Genomic DNA, 24692 nt, shown 5'->3' with positions numbered 1-24692 from the left:
CATTAAACAGCCTGTCTGACATTACAGGGAACGTACAGCTACACAGTGTACATTAACCAGCCAGTCTGACATTACAGGGAAAATAGAGCTGCACAGTGTACATTAACCAGCCAGTCTGACATTACAGGGAATGTTCAGCTACACAGAATACATTAACCAGCCAGTCTGACATTACAGGGAATGTTCAGCTGCACAGTGTACATTAACCAGCTAGTCTGACATTACAGGGAATGTTCAGCTACACAGCATCGTTTAAACAGCCAGTCTGACATTACAGGGAATGTTCAGCTGCACAGTGTACATTAACCAGTTAGTCTGACATTACAGGGAATGTTCAGCTACACAGAGTACATTAACCAGCCAGTCTGACATTACAGGGAATTTTCAGCTGCACAGTGTACATTAACCAGCTAGTCTGACATTACAGGGATAGTTCATCTACACAGCGTAGTTTAAACATCCAGTCTGACATTACAGGGAATGTTCAGCTGCACAGTGTACATTAACCAGCCAGTCTGACATTACAGGGAATGTTCAGCTGCACAGTGTACATTAACCAGCCAGTCTGACATTACAGGGAATGTTCAGCTGCACAGTGTACATTAACCAGCCGGTCTGATATTACAGGGAACGTTCAGCTACACAGTGTACATTAACCAGCCAGTGTGACATTACAGAGAATGTACAGCTGCACTGTGTACATTTACCAGCCGTTCTGACATTTCAGGGAACGTACAGCTGCTCAGAGTACATTAACAAGCCAGTCTGACATTACAGGAATCGTGCAGCTGCACAGTGTACATTAACCAGCGAGTCTGACATTACAGGGAATGTTCAGCTGCACAGTGTACATTAACCAGCCAGTCTGACATTACAGGGAATGTTCAGCTGCATCGTATACATTAAACAGCCTGTCTGACATTACAGGGAACGTACAGCTACACAGTGTACATTAACCAGCGAGTCTGACATTACAGGGAACATAGAGCTGCACAGTGTACATTATCCAGCCAGTCTGACATTACAGGGAATGTTCAGCTGCACCGTATACATTAAACAGCCTGTCTGACATTACAGGGAACGTACAGCTACACAGTGTACATTAACCAGCCAGTCTGACATTACAGGGAACATAGAGCTGCACAGTGTACATTAACCAGCCAGTCTGACATTACAGGGAATGTTCAGCTGCACAGTGTACATTAACCAGCTAGTCTGACATTACAGGGAATGTTCAGCTACACAGCGTAGTTTAAACAGCCAGTCTGACATTACAGGGAATGTTCAGCTGCACATTGTACATTAACCAGCTAGTCTGACATTATAGGGAATGTTCAGCTACACAGCGTACATTAACCAGCCACACCGACATTACAGGGAATGTTCAGGTACACAGTGTACATTATCCAGCCAGTCGACATTACAGGGAATGTTCAGCTGCACAGTGTAAACTAACCAGCCAGTCTGACATTACAGGGAATGTACAGCTGCACAGTGTACATTAACCAGCCAGTCTGACATTACAGGGAAGGTGCAGCTGCACAGTGTACATTAACCAGCCAGTCCAGCATTACAGGGAATGTTCAGCTGCACAATGTACATTAACCAGCCAGTCTGACATTACAGGGAAGGTGCAGCTGCACAGTGTACATTAACCAGCCAGTCCAGCATTACAGGGAATGTTCAGCTGCACAATGTACATTAACCAGCCAGTCTGACATTACAGGGAAGGTACAGTTGCACAGTGCACATTAACCAGCCAGTCCAGCATTACAGGGAATGTTCAGCTGCACAATGTACATTAACCAGCCAGTCTGACATTACAGGGAAGGTACAGTTGCACAGTGCACATTAACCAGCCAGTCTGACATTACAGTAAACGTACAGCTGCACAGTGTACATTAACCAGCCAGTCTGACATTACAGGGAACGTACAGCTGCACAGTGTACATTTACCAGCCGGTCTGACATTACAGGGAATTTTCAGCTACACAGTGTACATTATCCAGCCAGTCTGACATTACAGGGAATGTTCAGCTGCACAGTGTACTTTAACCAGCCAGTCTGACATTACAGGGAATGTACAGCTGCTCAGTGTACATTAACCAGCCAGTCTAACATTACAGGGAGTGTTCAGCTGCACAATGTACATTAACCAGCCGGTCTGACATTACAGTGAGAGTACAGCTGCTCAGTGTACATTAACCAGCCAGTCTGACATTACAGAGAACGTACAGCTCCACAGTGTACATTAACCAGCCGGTCTGATATTACTGGGAATGTTCAGCTGCACAGTGTACATTAACCAGCCAGTCTGACATTGCAGGGAGTGTTCAGCTGCACAGTTTACATTAACCAGCCAGTCTGACATTACAGGGTACGTACAGCTGCACAGTGTACTTTACCCAGCCGGTCTGACAGTACAGGGAAAGTGTAGCTGCACAGTGTACATTAACCAGCCAGTCTGACGTTATATGGAATGTGCAGGTGCACTGTGTATGTTAACCAGCCGGTCTGATATTACTGTGAATCTTCAGCAGCACAGTGTATATTAACCAGCCGGTCTGACACTACAGGGAAAGTACAGCTGCACCGTATACATTAAACAGCCTGTCTGACATTACAGGGAACGTACAGCTACACAGTGTACATTAACCAGCCAGTCTGACATTACAGGGAAAATAGAGCTGCACAGTGTACATTAACCAGCCAGTCTGACATTACAGGGAATGTTCAGCTGCACAGTGTACATTAACCAGCTAGTCTGACATTACAGGGAATGTTCAGCTACACAGCATCGTTTAAACAGCCAGTCTGACATTACAGGGAATGTTCAGCTGCACAGTGTACATTAACCAGTTAGTCTGACATTACAGGGAATGTTCAGCTACACAGAGTACATTAACCAGCCAGTCTGACATTACAGGGAATTTTCAGCTGCACAGTGTACATTAACCAGCTAGTCTGACATTACAGGGAATGTTCATCTACACAGCGCAGTTTAAACAGCCAGTCTGACATTACAGGGAATGTTCAGCTGCACAGTGTACATTAACCAGCCAGTCTGACATTACAGGGAATGTTCAGCTGCACAGTGTACATTAACCAGCAGGTCTGATATTACTGGGAATGTTCAGCTGCACAGTGTACATTAACCAGCCAGTCTGACATTACAGAGAATGTACAGCTGCACTGTGTACATTTACCAGCCGTTCTGACATTTCAGGGAACGTACAGCTGCTCAGTGTACATTAACAAGCCAGTCTGGCATTACAGGAATCGTGCAGCTGCACAGTGTACATTAACAAGCCAGTCTGACATTACAGGGAATGTTCAGCTGCACAGTGTACATTAACCAGCTAGTCTGACATTATAGGGAATGTTCAGCTACACAGCGTACATTAACCAGCCACACCGACATTACAGGGAATGTTCAGGTACACAGTGTACATTATCCAGCCAGTCGACATTACAGGGAATGTTCAGCTGCACAGTGTAAACTAACTAGCCAGTCTGACATTACAGGGAATGTACAGCTGCATAGTGTACATTAACCAGCCAGTCTGACGTTATATGGAATAAGCAGGTGCACTGCGTACATTAACCAGCCTGTCTGACATTACAGGGAACATACAGCTGCACAGTGTACATTAACCAGCCAGTCTGACATTACAGGGAACGTATAGCTGCACTGTCTACATTAACCAGGCAGTCTGACATGACAGGGAAGATGCAGCTGCACATTGTACATTAACCAGCCTGTCTGAGATTACAGGGCATGTTCAGCTGCACAGTCTTCATTAACCAGCCAGTCTGACATTGCAGGGAACGTACTGCTACACAGTGTACATTAACCAGCCAGTCCGACAATGCATGGAAAGTACAGCTTCACAGTGTACATTAAACAGCCATTCTGATGTTACAGGGAACGTTCAGCTGCACAGTGTACATTAATCAGCCAGTCTGACATTACAGGGAATGTACAGCTGCACAGTGTACATTAACCAGCCAGTCTGACATTACAGGGAATGTACAGCTGCACTGTGTACATTTACCAGCCATTCTGACATTTCAGGGAACGTACAGCTGCTCAGCGTACATTAACCAGCCAGTCTGACATTACAGGAAAGGTGCAGCTGCAGAGTGTACATTAACCAGCCAGTCTGACATTACAGGAAAGGTGCAGCTGCACAGTGTACATTAACCAGCCAGTCCAACATTACAGGGAATTTACAGCTACACAGCATACATTAACCAGCCAGACCGACATTACAGGTAATGTTCAGATGCACAGTGTACATTAACCAGCCGGTCTGATATTACTGGGAATGTTCAGCTGCACAGTGTACATTAACCAGCCAGTCTGACATTACAGGGAATGTACAGCTGCACTGTTTACATTTACCAGCCGTTCTGACATTTCAGGGAATGTACAGCTGCTCAGTGTACATTAACCCGCCAGTCTAACATTACAGGGAGTGTTCACCTGCACAGTGTACATTAACCAGCCAGTCTGACATTACAGGGAACGTACAGCTGCACAGTGTACATTAACCAGCCAATCCGACATTACAGGGAATCTACAGCTTCACAGCGTACATTAACCAGCCAGACCGACATTACAGGTAATGTTCAGATGCACAGTGTACATTAACCAGCCGGTCTGACATTACAGGGAATGTTCAGCTGCACAGTGTACATTAACCAGCCGGTCTGACATTACAGGGAACGTACAGCTGCACAGTGTACATTATCCAACCAGTCTGACATTACAGGGAATGTTCAGCTGCACAGTGTACACTAACCAGCCAGTCTGACATTACAAGGAATGTACAGCTGCTCAGTGTACATTAACCAGCCAGTCTAACATTACAGGGAGTGTTCAGCTGCACAGTGTACATTAACCAGCCAGCCTGACATTACAGGGAACGTACAGCTGCACAGTGTACATTAACCAGCCAGACAGACATTACAGGTAAAGTACAGCTGCACAGTGTACATTATCCAGCCAGTCTAACATTACAGGGAGTGTTCAGCTGCACAGTGTACATTAACCAGCCAGTCTGACATTACAGGGTACGTACAGCTGCACAGTGTACTTTAACCAGCCGGTCTGACATTACAGGGAAAGTGTAGCTGCACAGTGTACATTAACCAGCCAGTCTGACGTTATATGGAATGTGCAGGTGCACTGTGTATCTTAACCAGCTGGTCTGATATTACTGGGAATGTTCAGCAGCAGAGTGTATATTAATCAGCCGGTCTGAAACTACAAGGAAAGTACAGCTGCACCGTATACATTAACCAGCCTGTCTGACATTACAGGGAACGTAGAGGTGCACAGTGTACATTAGCCAGCCAGTCTGACATTACAGGGAATGTTCAGCTACACAGCGTAGGTTAAACAGCCAGTCTGACATTACAGGCAATTTTCAGCTGCACAGTGTATATTAACCAGCCAATATGACATTACAGGGAACGTACAGCTGCAGAGTGAACACTAACCTGCCGGCCTGACATTACAGGGAACGTACAGCTGCACAGTGTACCTTAAACAGCTAGTCTGACATTACAGGGAATGTTCAGCTGCACAGCGTAGTTTAAACAGCCAGTCTGACATTACAGGGAATGTTCAGCTGCGCAGTGTACATTAACCAGCCAGTCTAACATTACAGGGAATGTTCAGCTGCACAGTGTACATTAACCAGCCGCTCTGACATTACAGTGAGAGTACAGCTGCACAGTGTACATTAACCAGCCAGTCTGACATTACAGGGAAAGTACAGCTGCACAGTGTACGTTAACCAACCGGACTGAAATTACAGGGCATGTTCAGCTTCACAGTGTACATTAACCAGTCAGTCTGACATTACAGGGAACGTAGAGCTGCACAGTGTACATTAACCAGCCAATCTGACATTACAGCGAACGTACAGCTGCACAGTGTACATTAACCAGCTAGTCTGACATTACAGGGAATGTTCAGCTACACAGCATAATTTAAACAGCCAGTCTGACATTACATAAAATGTTCAGCTGCACAGTGTACTTTCACCAGCCTGTCTGACATTACAGGGAAAGTACAGCTGCACAGTATACATTAACCAGCCAGTCTGACATTGCAGGCAACGTACAGCTGCAGAGCGTACATTAACCAGCCAGTTTGACATTAAAGGGAACATAGAACTGCACAGTGTACACTAACCAGCCAGTCTGACATTACAGGGAATGTTCAGCTGCACAGTATACATTAACCAGCCAGTCTGACATTACAGGGAACGTACAGCTGCAGAGTGTACATTAACCAGCCAGTCTGACATTACAGGGAATGTACTGCTACACAGTGTACCTTAACCTGCCAGTCTGACATAACAGGGAATGTTCAGCTACACAGCGTAGTTTAAACAGCCAGTCTGACTTTACAGGGAATGTTCAGCTGCACAGTGTACATTATCCAGCCAGTCCGACATTACAGGGAATGTTCAGCTGCACTGTGTACATTAACCAGCCAGTCTGACATTACAGTGAGAGTACAGCTGTACTTTTTATGTTAACCGGACAATCGGACATTAAAGAGAACGTACAGCTGCACAGTGTACATTAACCAGCCAGTCTGACTTTATATGGAATGTGCAGGTGCACTGCGTATCTTAAACAGCCGGTCTGATATTACTGTGAATGTTCAGCTGCACAGTGTACATTTACCAGCCAGTCCGACATTACAGGGAATGTTCCGATGCACAATGTCCTTTAACCAGCTGGTCTGATATTACAGGGAACTTACAGCTTCACAGTGTACATTAACCAGCCAGTCTGGCATTGCAGTGAACGTACAGCTGCACAGTGTACATTAACCAACCAGTCTGACATTACAGGGCATGTTCAGCTTCACAGTGCACATTAACCAGCCACTCTGGCGTTACATTGAACGTACAGCTGCACAGTGTACATTAACCAGCCAGTCTGACATTACAGGGAAGGTATAGCGGAAAAGTGTACATTAACCAGCCAGTCTGACATTACAGGGAAAGTACAGCTGCATAGTGTACATTAACGAGCCAGTCTGACATTACAGGGAAAGTACAGCAGCACCGAGTACATTAACCAGCCACTCTGGCATTACATTGAACGTACAGCTGCACAGTGTACGTTAACCAGCCAGTCTGACATTACCGAGAATGTACAGCTGCACAGTGTACATTGACCAGCCAGTCCGACATTACAGGGAATGTTCAGTTGCACAGTGTACATTAACCAGCCAGTCTGACATTACAGGGAATGTTCAGTTGCACAGTGTACATTAACCAGCCAGTCTGACATTACAGGGAATGTTCAGTTGCACAGTGTAAATTAACCAGCCAGTCCGACATTACAGGGAACGTACAGCTGCACAGTGTACATTAACCTGCCAGACCGACATTACAGGTAATGTTCAGATGCACAGTGTACATTAACCAGCCGGTCTGACATTACAGGGAATGTTCAGCTGCACAGTGTACATTAACCAGCCAGTCTGACATTACCGAGAACGTACAGCTGCACAGTGTACATTTACCAGGCGGTCTGATATTACTGGGAACGTTCAGCTGCACAGTGTACATTAACCAGCCAGTCTGACATTACAGGGAACGTACAGCTGCACAGCGTACATTAACCAGCCAGTCTGACATTACAGGTAATGTTCAGATGCACAGTGTACATTAACCAGCCAGTCTGACTTTATTTGGAATGTGCAGGTGCAGTCGGTATCTTCACCAGCTGGTCCGATATTACTGGGACTGTTCAGCTGCACAGTGTACATTAACCAGCCAGTCTGTCATTACAGGGAATGTTAAGCTGCGCAATGTACATTAACCAGCCAATCAGACGTTACAAGAAACGTACAGCTGCACTGTCTACATTAACCAGCCAGTCTGACATTACAGGAAACGTACAGCTGCATAATGTACATTAACCAGCCAGTCTGACATTACAGGTAATGTTCAGATGCACAGTGTACATTATCCAACCAGTCTGACATTACAGGGAAAGTACAGCTGCACAATGTACACTAACCAGCCAGTCTGACTTTACAGGGAACATACAGCATCACACTGTACATTAACCAGCCAGTCTGGTATTGCAGTGAATGTACAGCTGCACAGGGTACATTAACCAGTCAGTCTGACATTGCAGGGAACTTACAGCTGCACAGTGTACATCAACCGGCCTGTCCGACAATACAGGGAAAGTATTGCTGCACAGTGTACATTAAACAGCCGGTCTGACATTATAGGGTATGTTCAGCTGCAGAGTGTACATTATCAAGCCAGTCTGACATTATAGGGAATGTGCAGGTGCAGTGTGTGTCTTAACCAGCCGCTCCGATATTACTGGGAATGTTCAGCTGCACAATGTACATTAACCAGCCAGTCTGACATTACAGGGAACATACTGCTGCACAGTGTACATTAACCAGCCGGTCAGACATTACAGGGAATGTTCAGCTGCACAGTGTACATTAACCAGCCAATCTGACATTACATGAAGCGTACAGATGCAGAATGTACATTAATCAGCCGGCCTGACATTACAGGGAAAGTACAGCTGCACAGTGTACGTTAACCAGCCAGTCGGATATTACAGAGAAGGTACAGCTGCACAGTCTACATTTACCAACCGGTCTGTTATTACTGGGAACGTTCAGCTTCGCAGTGTACATTTACCAGCCAGTCTGACATTACAGGAAATGTTCAGATGCACAGTGTACATTAACCAGCTAGTCTGACATTACAGGTAATGTTCAGCTACACAGTGTACATTATCCAGCCAGTCTGACTTTACAGGGAATGTTCAGCTGCACAGTGTACATTAACCAGCCAGTCTGATATTACTGGGAATGTTCAGCTGCACAGGGTACATTAACCAGCCGGTCTGATATTACTGGGAACGTTCAGCTGCACAGTGTACATTAACCAGCCAGTCTGACATTACAGGGAGTGTTCAGCTGCACAGTGTTCATTAACAAGCCAGTCTGACATTACAGGGTAGGTACAGCTGCACAGTGTTTATTAACCAGCCAGTCTGACATTACAGGGTAGGTACAGCTGCACAGTGTATATTAACCAGCCAGTCTGACATTACAGGGTAGGTACAGCGTCACAGTGTACATTAACCAGCCAGTCTGACATTACAGTGAGAGTACAGCTGTACAGTGTAAGTTAACCAGCCAGTCGGACATTACCGAGAGCCTCCAGCTGCACAGTGTACATTTACCAGCCGGTCTGATATTACTGGGAACGTTCAGCTGCACAGAGTACATTAACCAGCCAGTCTGACATTACAGGGAACGTACAGCTGCACAGTGTACATTAACCAGCCGGTCTAACCTTACAGGGAATGCTCAGCTACACAGTGTACATTATCCAGCCAGTCTGACTTTATTTGGAATGTGCAGGTGCCGTCTGTATCTTAGCCAGCTGGTCCGATATTACTGGGACTGTTCAGCAGCACAGTGTACATTAACCAGCTTGTCCGACAATTCAGGGAAAGTACAGCTGCACAGTGTACATTAACCAGCCAGTCTGTCATTACAGGGAATGTTCAGCTGCACCATGTACATTAACCAGCCAGTCTGACATTACAGGGAATGTTCAGCTGCCCAATGTACATTAACCAGCCAATCAGACGTTACAGGAAACGTACAGCTGCATTGTCTACATTAACCAGCCAGTCTGACATTACAGGAAACGTACAGCTGCAAAATGTACATTAACCAGCCAGTCTGACATTGCAGGAAAGGTACAGCTGCACAGTATACATTAACCAGCCAGTCTGACATTACAGGGGATGTTCAGCTGCACAGTGTACATTAACCAGCCAGTCTGACATTACATGAAGCGTACAGCTGCACATTGTACATTAACCAGCCAGTCCAACATTACAGGGAATGTTCTGCTGCACAGTGTATATTAACCAGCCAGTCTGACATTACAGACAACGTACAGCTGCACTGTTTACATTAACCAGCCTGTCTGACATCACAGGGAATGTACAGCTGCTCAGTGTACCTTAACCAGCCAGTCTGACATTACGGGGAACGTACAGCTGCACAGTGTACATTAACCAGCCGGTCTGACATTACAGGGATTGTTCAGCTGCGCAGTGTACATTAACCAGCCAGTCTGACATTACAGGGAACGTATAGCTGCACAGTGTACATTAACCAGCCGGTCTGACATTACAGGGATTGTTCAGCTGCGCAGTGCACATAAACCAGCCGGTCTGACATAACAGGGAATGTTCAGCTGCACGGTGTACATTGACCAGCCAGTCTGACATTACATGAAGCGTACAGATGCACAGTGTACATTAACCATCCGGTCTGACATTACAGGGATTGTTCAGCTGCGCAGTGTACATTAACCAGCCAGTCTGACATTACAGTGAGAGTACAGCTGTACAGTGTACGTTAAGCAGCCAATCGGACATTACAGAGAACGTACAGCTGGACAGTGTACATTACCCAGCCGGTCTGACATTACTGGAAATGTTCAGCTGCACAGTGTTCATTAACCAGCCAGTGTGACATTAGAGGGTAGGTACAGCTGCACAGTGTACATTAACCATCAGTCAGACATTACAGGGAAGGTACAGCTGCACAGTGTACATTATCCAGCCAGTCTGACATTACAGGGGATGTTCAGCTGCACAGTGTACATTAACCAGCCAGTCTGACATTACGTGAAGCGTACAGATGCACAGTGTTTATTAACCAGCCAGTCTGACATTACAGGGTAGGTACAGCTGCACAGTGTTTATTAACCAGCCAGTCTGACATTACAGGGTAGGTACAGCTGCACAGTGTTTATTAACCAGCCAGTCTGACATTACAGGGTAGGTACAGCTGCACAGTGTATATTAACCAGCCAGTCTGACATTACAGGGTACGTACAGCTGCACAGTGTACATTAACCAGCCAGTCTGACATTACAGTGAGAGTACAGCTGTACAGTGTAAGTTAACCAGCCAGTCGGACATTACCGAGAACGTACAGCTGCACAGTGTACATTTACCAGCCGGTCTGATATTACTGGGAACGTTCAGCTGCACAGTGTACATTAACCAGCCAGTCTGACATTACAGGGAACGTACAGCTGCACAGCGTACATTAACCAGTCAGTCTGACATTACAGGTAATGTTCAGATGCACAGTATACATTAACCAGCCGGTCTAACCTTACAGGGAATGCTCAGCTACACAGTGTACATTATCCAGCCAGTCTGACTTTATTTGGAATGTGCAGGTGCAGTCGGTATCTTAACCAGCTGGTCCGATATTACTGGGAATGTTCAGCTGCACAGTGTACATTAACCAGCTTGTCCGACAATTCAGGGAAAGTACAGCTGCACAGTGTACATTAACCAGCCAGTCTGTCATTACAGGGAATGTTCAGCTGCGCAATGTACATTAACCAGCCAGTCTGACATTACAGGAAACGTACAGCTGCAAAATGTACATTAACCAGCCAGTCCAACATTACAGGGAATGTTCTGCTGCACAGTGTATATTAACCTGCCAGTCTGACATTACAGACAACGTACAGCTGCACTGTCTACAATAATCAGCCTGTCTGACATCACAGGGAATGTACAGCTGCTCTGTGTACATTTACCAGCCGCTCTGACATTACAGGGAACGTTCAGCTGCACAGTGCACATTAACCAGCCAGTCTGACATTACAGGGAACGTACAGCTGCACAGCGTACATTAACCAGTCAGTCTGACATTACAGGTAATGTTCAGATGCACAGTATACATTAACCAGCCGGTCTAACCTTACAGGGAATGCTCAGCTACACAGTGTACATTATCCAGCCAGTCTGACTTTATTTGGAATGTGCAGGTGCAGTCGGTATCTTAACCAGCTGGTCCGATATTACTGGGAATGTTCAGCTGCACAGTGTACATTAACCAGCTTGTCCGACAATTCAGGGAAAGTACAGCTGCACAGTGTACATTAACCAGCCAGTCTGTCATTACAGGGAATGTTCAGCTGCGCAATGTACATTAACCAGCCAGTCTGACATTACAGGAAACGTACAGCTGCAAAATGTACATTAACCAGCCAGTCCAACAGTACAGGGAATGTTCTGCTGCACAGTGTATATTAACCTGCCAGTCTGACATTACAGACAACGTACAGCTGCACTGTCTACAATAATCAGCCTGTCTGACATCACAGGGAATGTACAGCTGCTCAGTGTACATTAACCAGCCGCTCTGACATTACAGGGAATGTTCAGCTGCACAGTGTACATTAACTAGCCGGTCTGATATTACATTAAGTGTACAGATGCACAGTGTACATTAACCATCCGGTCTGACATTACAGGGATTGTTCAGCTGCGCAGTGTACATTAACCAGCCAGTCTGACATTACAGTGAGAGTACAGCTGTACAGTGTAAGTTAACCAGCCAGTCGGACATTCCGAGAACGTACAGCTGCACAGTGTACATTTACCAGCCGGTCTGATATTACTGGGAACGTTCAGCTGCACAGTGTACATTAACCAGCCAGTCTGACATTACAGGTAATGTTCAGCTACACAGTGTACATTATCCAGCCGGTCTGACTTTACAGGGAATGTTCAGCTGCACAGTGTACATTAACCAGCCAGTCTGATATTACTGGGAATGTTCAGCTGCACAGGGTACATTAACCAGCCGGTCTGATATTACTGGGAATGTTCAGCTGCACAGTGTACATTAACCAGCCAATCTGACATTACAGGGAGTGTTCAGCTGCACAGTGTTCATTAAAAAGCCAGTCTGACATTACAGGGTAGGTACAGCTGCACAGTGTTTATTAACCAGCCAGTCTGACATTACAGGGTAGCTACAGCTGCACAGTGTACATTAACCAGCCAGTCTTACACTACAAGGAAAGTTCAGCTGCACAGTGTACATTAACCATCCAATCTGACATTACAGTGAGAGTACAGCTGTGCAGTGTACGTTAACCAGCCAATCGGACATTACAGAGAACGTACAGCTGTACAGTGTACATTAACCAGCCGGTCTGATATTACTGGGAATGTTCAGCTGCACAGTGTACATTAACCAGCCAGTCTGACATTACAGGGAGTGTTCAGCTGCACAGTGTTCATTAACAAGCCAGTCTGACATTACAGAGTAGGTACAGCTGCACAGTGTATATTAACCAGCCAGTCTGACATTACAGTGAGAGTACAGCTGTGCAGTGTACATTAACCAGCCGGTCTGATATTACTGGGAATGTTCAGCTGCACAGTGTACATTAACCAGCCAGTCTGACATTACAGGGTATGTACAGCTGCTCAGTGTGCATTAATCAGCCGGCCTGACATTACAGGTAATGTTCAGATGCACAGTGTACATTAACCCGCTGGTCTGACATTACAGGGAATGTTCAGCTACACAGTGTACATTATCCAGCCAGTCTGACGTTATATGGAATGTGCAGGTGCAGTGTGTGTCTTAACCCGCCGGTCCGATATTACTTGGAATGTTCAGCTGCACAATATACATTAACCAGCCATTCTGACATTACAGGGAACATACTGCTGCACAGTGTACATTAACCAGCCGGTCTGACATTACAGGCAATGTTCAGCTGCACAGTGTACATTAACCAGCCAATCTGACATTACATGAAGCGTACAGATGCACAATGTACATTAATCAGCCGGCCTGACATTACAGGGAAAGTACAGCTGCACAGTGTACATTAACCAGCCAGTCTGACATTACAGTGAGAGTACAGCTGTACAGTGTACGTTAACCAGCCAGTCGAATATTACAGAGAACGTACAGCTGCAAAGTCTACATTTACCAACCGGTCTGTTATTACTGGGAACGTTCAGCTTCGCAGTGTACATTAACCAGCCAGTCTGACATTACAGGAAATGTTCAGATGCACAGTGTACATTAACCAGCTGATCTGACATTACAGGTAATGTTCAGCTACACAGTGTACGTTATCCAGCCGGTCTGACTTTACAGGGAATGTTCAGCTGCACAGTGTACATTAACCAGCCAGTTTGATATTACTGGGAATGTTCTGCTGCACAGGGTACATTAACCAGCCGGTCTGATATTACTGGGAATGTTCAGCTTCACAGTGTACATTAACCAGCCAGTCTGACATTACAGGGAGTGTTCAGCTGCACAGTGTTCATTAACAAGCCAGTCTGACATTACAGGGTAGGTACAGCTGCACAGTGTATATTAACCAGCCAGTCTGACATTACAGGGTACGTACAGCTGCACAGTGTACATTAACCAGCCAGTCTGACATTACAGTGAGAGTACAGCTGTACAGTATAAGTTAACCAGCCAGTCGGACATTACCGAGAACGTACAGCTGCACAGTGTACATTTACCAGCCGGTCTGATATTACTGGGAACGTTCAGCTGCACAGTGTACATTAAGCAGCCAGTCTGACATTACAGGGAACGTACAGCTGCACAGCGTACATTAACCAGCCAGTCTGACATTACAGGTAATGTTCAGATGCCCAGTGTACATTAACCAGCCGGTCTAACCTAACAGGGAATGCTCAGCTACACAGTGTACATTATCCAGCCAGTCTGACTTTATTTGGAATGTGCAGGTGCAGTCGGTATCTTAACCAGCTGTTCAGCTGCACAGTGTACATTAACCAGCTTGTCCGACAATTCAGGGAAAGTACAGCTGCACAGTGTACATTAACCAGCCAGTCTGTCATTACAGGGAATGTTCAGCTGCACAATGTACATTAACCAGCCAGTCTGACATTACAGGGAACGTATAGCTGCACAGTGTACATTAACCAGCCAGTCCAACATTACAGGGAATGTTCTGCTGCACAGTGTACATTAACCAGCCGGTCTGCTATTACAGGCAATGTTCAGCTGCACAGTGTACATTAACCAGCCAATCTGACATTACATGAAGCGTACAGATGCAGAATGTACATTAATCAGCCGGCCTGACATTACAGGGAAAGTACAGCTGCACAGTGTACATTAACCAGCCAGTCTGACATTACAGTGAGAGTACAGCTGTACAGTGTACGTTAACCAGCCAGTCGGATATTACAGAGAACGTACAGCTGCACAGTCTACATTTACCAACCTGTCTGTTATTACTGGGAACGTTCAGCTTCGCAGTGTACATTAACCAGCCAGTCTGACATTACAGGAAATGTTCAGATGCACAGTGTACATTAACCAGCTAGTCTGACATTACAGGTAATGTTCAGCTACACAGTGTACATTATCCAGCCGGTCTGACTCTAAGGGAATGTTCAGCTGCACAGTGTACATTAACCAGCCAGTCTGATATTACTGGGAATGTTCAGCTGCACAGGGTACATTAACCAGCCGGTCTGATATTACAGGGAATGTTCAGCTGCACAGTGTACATTAACCAGCCAGTCTGATATTACAGGGAGTGTTCAGCTGCACAGTGTTCATTAACAAGCCAGTCTGACATTACAGGGTAGGTACAGCTGCACAGTGTTTATTAACCAGCCAGTCTGACATTACAGGGTAGGTACAGCTGCACAGTGTTTATTAACCAGCCAGTCTGACATTACAGGGTAGGTACAGCTGCACAGTGTATATTAACCAGCCAGTCTGACATTACAGGGTACGTACAGCTGCACAGTGTACATTAACCAGCCAGTCTGACATTACAGTGAGAGTACAGCTGTACAGTGTAAGTTAACCAGCCAGTCGGACATTACCGAGAACGTACAGCTGCACAGTGTACATTTACCAGCCGGTCTGATATTACTGGGAACGTTCAGCTGCACAGTGTACATTAACCAGCCAGTCTGACATTACAGGGAACGTACAGCTGCACAGCGTACATTAACCAGTCAGTCTGACATTACAGGTAATGTTCAGATGCACAGTATACATTAACCAGCCGGTCTAACCTTACAGGGAATGCTCAGCTACACAGTGTACATTATCCAGCCAGTCTGACTTTATTTGGAATGTGCAGGTGCAGTCGGTATCTTAACCAGCTGGTCCGATATTACTGGGAATGTTCAGCTGCACAGTGTACATTAACCAGCTTGTCCGACAATTCAGGGAAAGTACAGCTGCACAGTGTACATTAACCAGCCAGTCTGTCATTACAGGGAATGTTCAGCTGCGCAATGTACATTAACCAGCCAGTCTGACATTACAGGAAACGTACAGCTGCAAAATGTACATTAACCAGCCAGTCCAACATTACAGGGAATGTTCTGCTGCACAGTGTATATTAACCTGCCAGTCTGACATTACAGACAACGTACAGCTGCACTGTCTACAATAATCAGCCTGTCTGACATCACAGGGAATGTACAGCTGCTCTGTGTACATTTACCAGCCGGTCTGATATTACTGGGAATGTTCAGCTGCACAGTGTACATTAACCAGCCAGTCTGACATTACAGGGTATGTACAGCTGCTCAGTGTGCATTAATCAGCCGGCCTGACATTACAGGTAATGTTCAGATGCACAGTGTACATTAACCCGCTGGTCTGACATTACAGGGAATGTTCAGCTACACAGTGTACATTATCCAGCCAGTCTGACGTTATATGGAATGTGCAGGTGCAGTGTGTGTCTTAACCCGCCGGTCCGATATTACTTGGAATGTTCAGCTGCACAATATACATTAACCAGCCAGTCTGACATTACAGGGAACATACTGCTGCACAGTGTACATTAACCAGCCGGTCTGACATTACTGGAAATGTTCAGCTGCACAGTGTTCATTAACCAGCCAGTGTGACATTAGAGGGTAGGTACAGCTGCACAGTGTACATTAACCATCAGTCAGACATTACAGGGAAGGTACAGCTGCACAGTGTACATTATCCAGCCAGTCTGACATTACAGGGGATGTTCAGCTGCACAGTGTACATTAACCAGCCAGTCTGACATTACGTGAAGCGTACAGATGCACAGTGTTTATTAACCAGCCAGTCTGACATTACAGGGTAGGTACAGCTGCACAGTGTTTATTAACCAGCCAGTCTGACATTACAGGGTAGGTACAGCTGCACAGTGTTTATTAACCAGCCAGTCTGACATTACAGGGTAGGTACAGCTGCACAGTGTATATTAACCAGCCAGTCTGACATTACAGGGTACGTACAGCTGCACAGTGTACATTAACCAGCCAGTCTGACATTACAGTGAGAGTACAGCTGTACAGTGTAAGTTAACCAGCCAGTCGGACATTACCGAGAACGTACAGCTGCACAGTGTACATTTACCAGCCGGTCTGATATTACTGGGAACGTTCAGCTGCACAGTGTACATTAACCAGCCAGTCTGACATTACAGGGAACGTACAGCTGCACAGCGTACATTAACCAGTCAGTCTGACATTACAGGTAATGTTCAGATGCACAGTATACATTAACCAGCCGGTCTAACCTTACAGGGAATGCTCAGCTACACAGTGTACATTATCCAGCCAGTCTGACTTTATTTGGAATGTGCAGGTGCAGTCGGTATCTTAACCAGCTGGTCCGATATTACTGGGAATGTTCAGCTGCACAGTGTACATTAACCAGCTTGTCCGACAATTCAGGGAAAGTACAGCTGCACAGTGTACATTAACCAGCCAGTCTGTCATTACAGGGAATGTTCAGCTGCGCAATGTACATTAACCAGCCAGTCTGACATTACAGGAAACGTACAGCTGCAAAATGTACATTAACCAGCCAGTCCAACATTACAGGGAATGTTCTGCTGCACAGTGTATATTAACCTGCCAGTCTGACATTACAGACAACGTACAGCTGCACTGTCTACAATAATCAGCCTGTCTGACATCACAGGGAATGTACAGCTGCTCTGTGTACATTTACCAGCCGCTCTGACATTACAGGGAACGTTCAGCTGCACAGTGCACATTAACCAGCCAGTCTGACATTACAGGGAACGTACAGCTGCACAGCGTACATTAACCAGTCAGTCTGACATTACAGGTAATGTTCAGATGCACAGTATACATTAACCAGCCGGTCTAACCTTACAGGGAATGCTCAGCTACACAGTGTACATTATCCAGCCAGTCTGACTTTATTTGGAATGTGCAGGTGCAGTCGGTATCTTAACCAGCTGGTCCGATATTACTGGGAATGTTCAGCTGCACAGTGTACATTAACCAGCTTGTCCGACAATTCAGGGAAAGTACAGCTGCACAGTGTACATTAACCAGCCAGTCTGTCATTACAGGGAATGTTCAGCTGCGCAATGTACATTAACCAGCCAGTCTGACATTACAGGAAACGTACAGCTGCAAAATGTACATTAACCAGCCAGTCCAACAGTACAGGGAATGTTCTGCTGCACAGTGTATATTAACCTGCCAGTCTGACATTACAGACAACGTACAGCTGCACTGTCTACAATAATCAGCCTGTCTGACATCACAGGGAATGTACAGCTGCTCAGTGTACATTAACCAGCCGCTCTGACATTACAGGGAATGTTCAGCTGCACAGTGTACATTAACTAGCCGGTCTGATATTACATTAAGTGTACAGATGCACAGTGTACATTAACCATCCGGTCTGACATTACAGGGATTGTTCAGCTGCGCAGTGTACATTAACCAGCCAGTCTGACATTACAGTGAGAGTACAGCTGTACAGTGTAAGTTAACCAGCCAGTCGGACATTCCGAGAACGTACAGCTGCACAGTGTACATTTACCAGCCGGTCTGATATTACTGGGAACGTTCAGCTGCACAGTGTACATTAACCAGCCAGTCTGACATTACAGGTAATGTTCAGCTACACAGTGTACATTATCCAGCCGGTCTGACTTTACAGGGAATGTTCAGCTGCACAGTGTACATTAACCAGCCAGTCTGATATTACTGGGAATGTTCAGCTGCACAGGGTACATTAACCAGCCGGTCTGATATTACTGGGAATGTTCAGCTGCACAGTGTACATTAACCAGCCAATCTGACATTACAGGGAGTGTTCAGCTGCACAGTGTTCATTAAAAAGCCAGTCTGACATTACAGGGTAGGTACAGCTGCACAGTGTTTATTAACCAGCCAGTCTGACATTACAGGGTAGCTACAGCTGCACAGTGTACATTAACCAGCCAGTCTTACACTACAAGGAAAGTTCAGCTGCACAGTGTACATTAACCATCCAATCTGACATTACAGTGAGAGTACAGCTGTGCAGTGTACGTTAACCAGCCAATCGGACATTACAGAGAACGTACAGCTGTACAGTGTACATTAACCAGCCGGTCTGATATTACTGGGAATGTTCAGCTGCACAGTGTACATTAACCAGCCAGTCTGACATTACAGGGAGTGTTCAGCTGCACAGTGTTCATTAACAAGCCAGTCTGACATTACAGAGTAGGTACAGCTGCACAGTGTATATTAACCAGCCAGTCTGACATTACAGTGAGAGTACAGCTGTGCAGTGTACATTAACCAGCCGGTCTGATATTACTGGGAATGTTCAGCTGCACAGTGTACATTAACCAGCCAGTCTGACATTACAGGGTATGTACAGCTGCTCAGTGTGCATTAATCAGCCGGCCTGACATTACAGGTAATGTTCAGATGCACAGTGTACATTAACCCGCTGGTCTGACATTACAGGGAATGTTCAGCTACACAGTGTACATTATCCAGCCAGTCTGACGTTATATGGAATGTGCAGGTGCAGTGTGTGTCTTAACCCGCCGGTCCGATATTACTTGGAATGTTCAGCTGCACAATATACATTAACCAGCCATTCTGACATTACAGGGAACATACTGCTGCACAGTGTACATTAACCAGCCGGTCTGACATTACAGGCAATGTTCAGCTGCACAGTGTACATTAACCAGCCAATCTGACATTACATGAAGCGTACAGATGCACAATGTACATTAATCAGCCGGCCTGACATTACAGGGAAAGTACAGCTGCACAGTGTACATTAACCAGCCAGTCTGACATTACAGTGAGAGTACAGCTGTACAGTGTACGTTAACCAGCCAGTCGAATATTACAGAGAACGTACAGCTGCAAAGTCTACATTTACCAACCGGTCTGTTATTACTGGGAACGTTCAGCTTCGCAGTGTACATTAACCAGCCAGTCTGACATTACAGGAAATGTTCAGATGCACAGTGTACATTAACCAGCTGATCTGACATTACAGGTAATGTTCAGCTACACAGTGTACGTTATCCAGCCGGTCTGACTTTACAGGGAATGTTCAGCTGCACAGTGTACATTAACCAGCCAGTTTGATATTACTGGGAATGTTCTGCTGCACAGGGTACATTAACCAGCCGGTCTGATATTACTGGGAATGTTCAGCTTCACAGTGTACATTAACCAGCCAGTCTGACATTACAGGGAGTGTTCAGCTGCACAGTGTTCATTAACAAGCCAGTCTGACATTACAGGGTAGGTACAGCTGCACAGTGTATATTAACCAGCCAGTCTGACATTACAGGGTACGTACAGCTGCACAGTGTACATTAACCAGCCAGTCTGACATTACAGTGAGAGTACAGCTGTACAGTATAAGTTAACCAGCCAGTCGGACATTACCGAGAACGTACAGCTGCACAGTGTACATTTACCAGCCGGTCTGATATTACTGGGAACGTTCAGCTGCACAGTGTACATTAAGCAGCCAGTCTGACATTACAGGGAACGTACAGCTGCACAGCGTACATTAACCAGCCAGTCTGACATTACAGGTAATGTTCAGATGCCCAGTGTACATTAACCAGCCGGTCTAACCTAACAGGGAATGCTCAGCTACACAGTGTACATTATCCAGCCAGTCTGACTTTATTTGGAATGTGCAGGTGCAGTCGGTATCTTAACCAGCTGTTCAGCTGCACAGTGTACATTAACCAGCTTGTCCGACAATTCAGGGAAAGTACAGCTGCACAGTGTACATTAACCAGCCAGTCTGTCATTACAGGGAATGTTCAGCTGCACAATGTACATTAACCAGCCAGTCTGACATTACAGGGAACGTATAGCTGCACAGTGTACATTAACCAGCCAGTCCAACATTACAGGGAATGTTCTGCTGCACAGTGTACATTAACCAGCCGGTCTGCTATTACAGGCAATGTTCAGCTGCACAGTGTACATTAACCAGCCAATCTGACATTACATGAAGCGTACAGATGCAGAATGTACATTAATCAGCCGGCCTGACATTACAGGGAAAGTACAGCTGCACAGTGTACATTAACCAGCCAGTCTGACATTACAGTGAGAGTACAGCTGTACAGTGTACGTTAACCAGCCAGTCGGATATTACAGAGAACGTACAGCTGCACAGTCTACATTTACCAACCTGTCTGTTATTACTGGGAACGTTCAGCTTCGCAGTGTACATTAACCAGCCAGTCTGACATTACAGGAAATGTTCAGATGCACAGTGTACATTAACCAGCTAGTCTGACATTACAGGTAATGTTCAGCTACACAGTGTACATTATCCAGCCGGTCTGACTCTAAGGGAATGTTCAGCTGCACAGTGTACATTAACCAGCCAGTCTGATATTACTGGGAATGTTCAGCTGCACAGGGTACATTAACCAGCCGGTCTGATATTACAGGGAATGTTCAGCTGCACAGTGTACATTAACCAGCCAGTCTGATATTACAGGGAGTGTTCAGCTGCACAGTGTTCATTAACAAGCCAGTCTGACATTACAGGGTAGGTACAGCTGCACAGTGTTTATTAACCAGCCAGTCTGACATTACAGGGTAGGTACAGCTGCACAGTGTTTATTAACCAGCCAGTCTGACATTACAGGGTAGGTACAGCTGCACAGTGTATATTAACCAGCCAGTCTGACATTACAGGGTACGTACAGCTGCACAGTGTACATTAACCAGCCAGTCTGACATTACAGTGAGAGTACAGCTGTACAGTGTAAGTTAACCAGCCAGTCGGACATTACCGAGAACGTACAGCTGCACAGTGTACATTTACCAGCCGGTCTGATATTACTGGGAACGTTCAGCTGCACAGTGTACATTAACCAGCCAGTCTGACATTACAGGGAACGTACAGCTGCACAGCGTACATTAACCAGTCAGTCTGACATTACAGGTAATGTTCAGATGCACAGTATACATTAACCAGCCGGTCTAACCTTACAGGGAATGCTCAGCTACACAGTGTACATTATCCAGCCAGTCTGACTTTATTTGGAATGTGCAGGTGCAGTCGGTATCTTAACCAGCTGGTCCGATATTACTGGGAATGTTCAGCTGCACAGTGTACATTAACCAGCTTGTCCGACAATTCAGGGAAAGTACAGCTGCACAGTGTACATTAACCAGCCAGTCTGTCATTACAGGGAATGTTCAGCTGCGCAATGTACATTAACCAGCCAGTCTGACATTACAGGAAACGTACAGCTGCAAAATGTACATTAACCAGCCAGTCCAACATTACAGGGAATGTTCTGCTGCACAGTGTATATTAACCTGCCAGTCTGACATTACAGACAACGTACAGCTGCACTGTCTACAATAATCAGCCTGTCTGACATCACAGGGAATGTACAGCTGCTCTGTGTACATTTACCAGCCGCTCTGACATTACAGGGAACGTTCAGCTGCACAGTGCACATTAACCAGCCAGTCTGACATTACAGGGAACGTACAGCTGCACAGCGTACATTAACCAGTCAGTCTGACATTACAGGTAATGTTCAGATGCACAGTATACATTAACCAGCCGGTCTAACCTTACAGGGAATGCTCAGCTACACAGTGTACATTATCCAGCCAGTCTGACTTTATTTGGAATGTGCAGGTGCAGTCGGTATCTTAACCAGCTGGTCCGATATTACTGGGAATGTTCAGCTGCACAGTGTACATTAACCAGCTTGTCCGACAATTCAGGGAAAGTACAGCTGCACAGTGTACATTAACCAGCCAGTCTGTCATTACAGGGAATGTTCAGCTGCGCAATGTACATTAACCAGCCAGTCTGACATTACAGGAAACGTACAGCTGCAAAATGTACATTAACCAGCCAGTCCAACAGTACAGGGAATGTTCTGCTGCACAGTGTATATTAACCTGCCAGTCTGACATTACAGACAACGTACAGCTGCACTGTCTACAATAATCAGCCTGTCTGACATCACAGGGAATGTACAGCTGCTCAGTGTACATTAACCAGCCGCTCTGACATTACAGGGAATGTTCAGCTGCACAGTGTACATTAACTAGCCGGTCTGATATTACATTAAGTGTACAGATGCACAGTGTACATTAACCATCCGGTCTGACATTACAGGGATTGTTCAGCTGCGCAGTGTACATTAACCAGCCAGTCTGACATTACAGTGAGAGTACAGCTGTACAGTGTAAGTTAACCAGCCAGTCGGACATTCCGAGAACGTACAGCTGCACAGTGTACATTTACCAGCCGGTCTGATATTACTGGGAACGTTCAGCTGCACAGTGTACATTAACCAGCCAGTCTGACATTACAGGTAATGTTCAGCTACACAGTGTACATTATCCAGCCGGTCTGACTTTACAGGGAATGTTCAGCTGCACAGTGTACATTAACCAGCCAGTCTGATATTACTGGGAATGTTCAGCTGCACAGGGTACATTAACCAGCCGGTCTGATATTACTGGGAATGTTCAGCTGCACAGTGTACATTAACCAGCCAATCTGACATTACAGGGAGTGTTCAGCTGCACAGTGTTCATTAAAAAGCCAGTCTGACATTACAGGGTAGGTACAGCTGCACAGTGTTTATTAACCAGCCAGTCTGACATTACAGGGTAGCTACAGCTGCACAGTGTACATTAACCAGCCAGTCTTACACTACAAGGAAAGTTCAGCTGCACAGTGTACATTAACCATCCAATCTGACATTACAGTGAGAGTACAGCTGTGCAGTGTACGTTAACCAGCCAATCGGACATTACAGAGAACGTACAGCTGTACAGTGTACATTAACCAGCCGGTCTGATATTACTGGGAATGTTCAGCTGCACAGTGTACATTAACCAGCCAGTCTGACATTACAGGGAGTGTTCAGCTGCACAGTGTTCATTAACAAGCCAGTCTGACATTACAGAGTAGGTACAGCTGCACAGTGTATATTAACCAGCCAGTCTGACATTACAGTGAGAGTACAGCTGTGCAGTGTACATTAACCAGCCGGTCTGATATTACTGGGAATGTTCAGCTGCACAGTGTACATTAACCAGCCAGTCTGACATTACAGGGTATGTACAGCTGCTCAGTGTGCATTAATCAGCCGGCCTGACATTACAGGTAATGTTCAGATGCACAGTGTACATTAACCCGCTGGTCTGACATTACAGGGAATGTTCAGCTACACAGTGTACATTATCCAGCCAGTCTGACGTTATATGGAATGTGCAGGTGCAGTGTGTGTCTTAACCCGCCGGTCCGATATTACTTGGAATGTTCAGCTGCACAATATACATTAACCAGCCATTCTGACATTACAGGGAACATACTGCTGCACAGTGTACATTAACCAGCCGGTCTGACATTACAGGCAATGTTCAGCTGCACAGTGTACATTAACCAGCCAATCTGACATTACATGAAGCGTACAGATGCACAATGTACATTAATCAGCCGGCCTGACATTACAGGGAAAGTACAGCTG

This window comes from Carcharodon carcharias, chromosome 30 (assembly GCF_017639515.1).
Source record: "Carcharodon carcharias isolate sCarCar2 chromosome 30, sCarCar2.pri, whole genome shotgun sequence".
Lineage (NCBI taxonomy): Eukaryota > Metazoa > Chordata > Chondrichthyes > Lamniformes > Lamnidae > Carcharodon > Carcharodon carcharias.
This window is presented reverse-complemented; position numbering follows the sequence as displayed.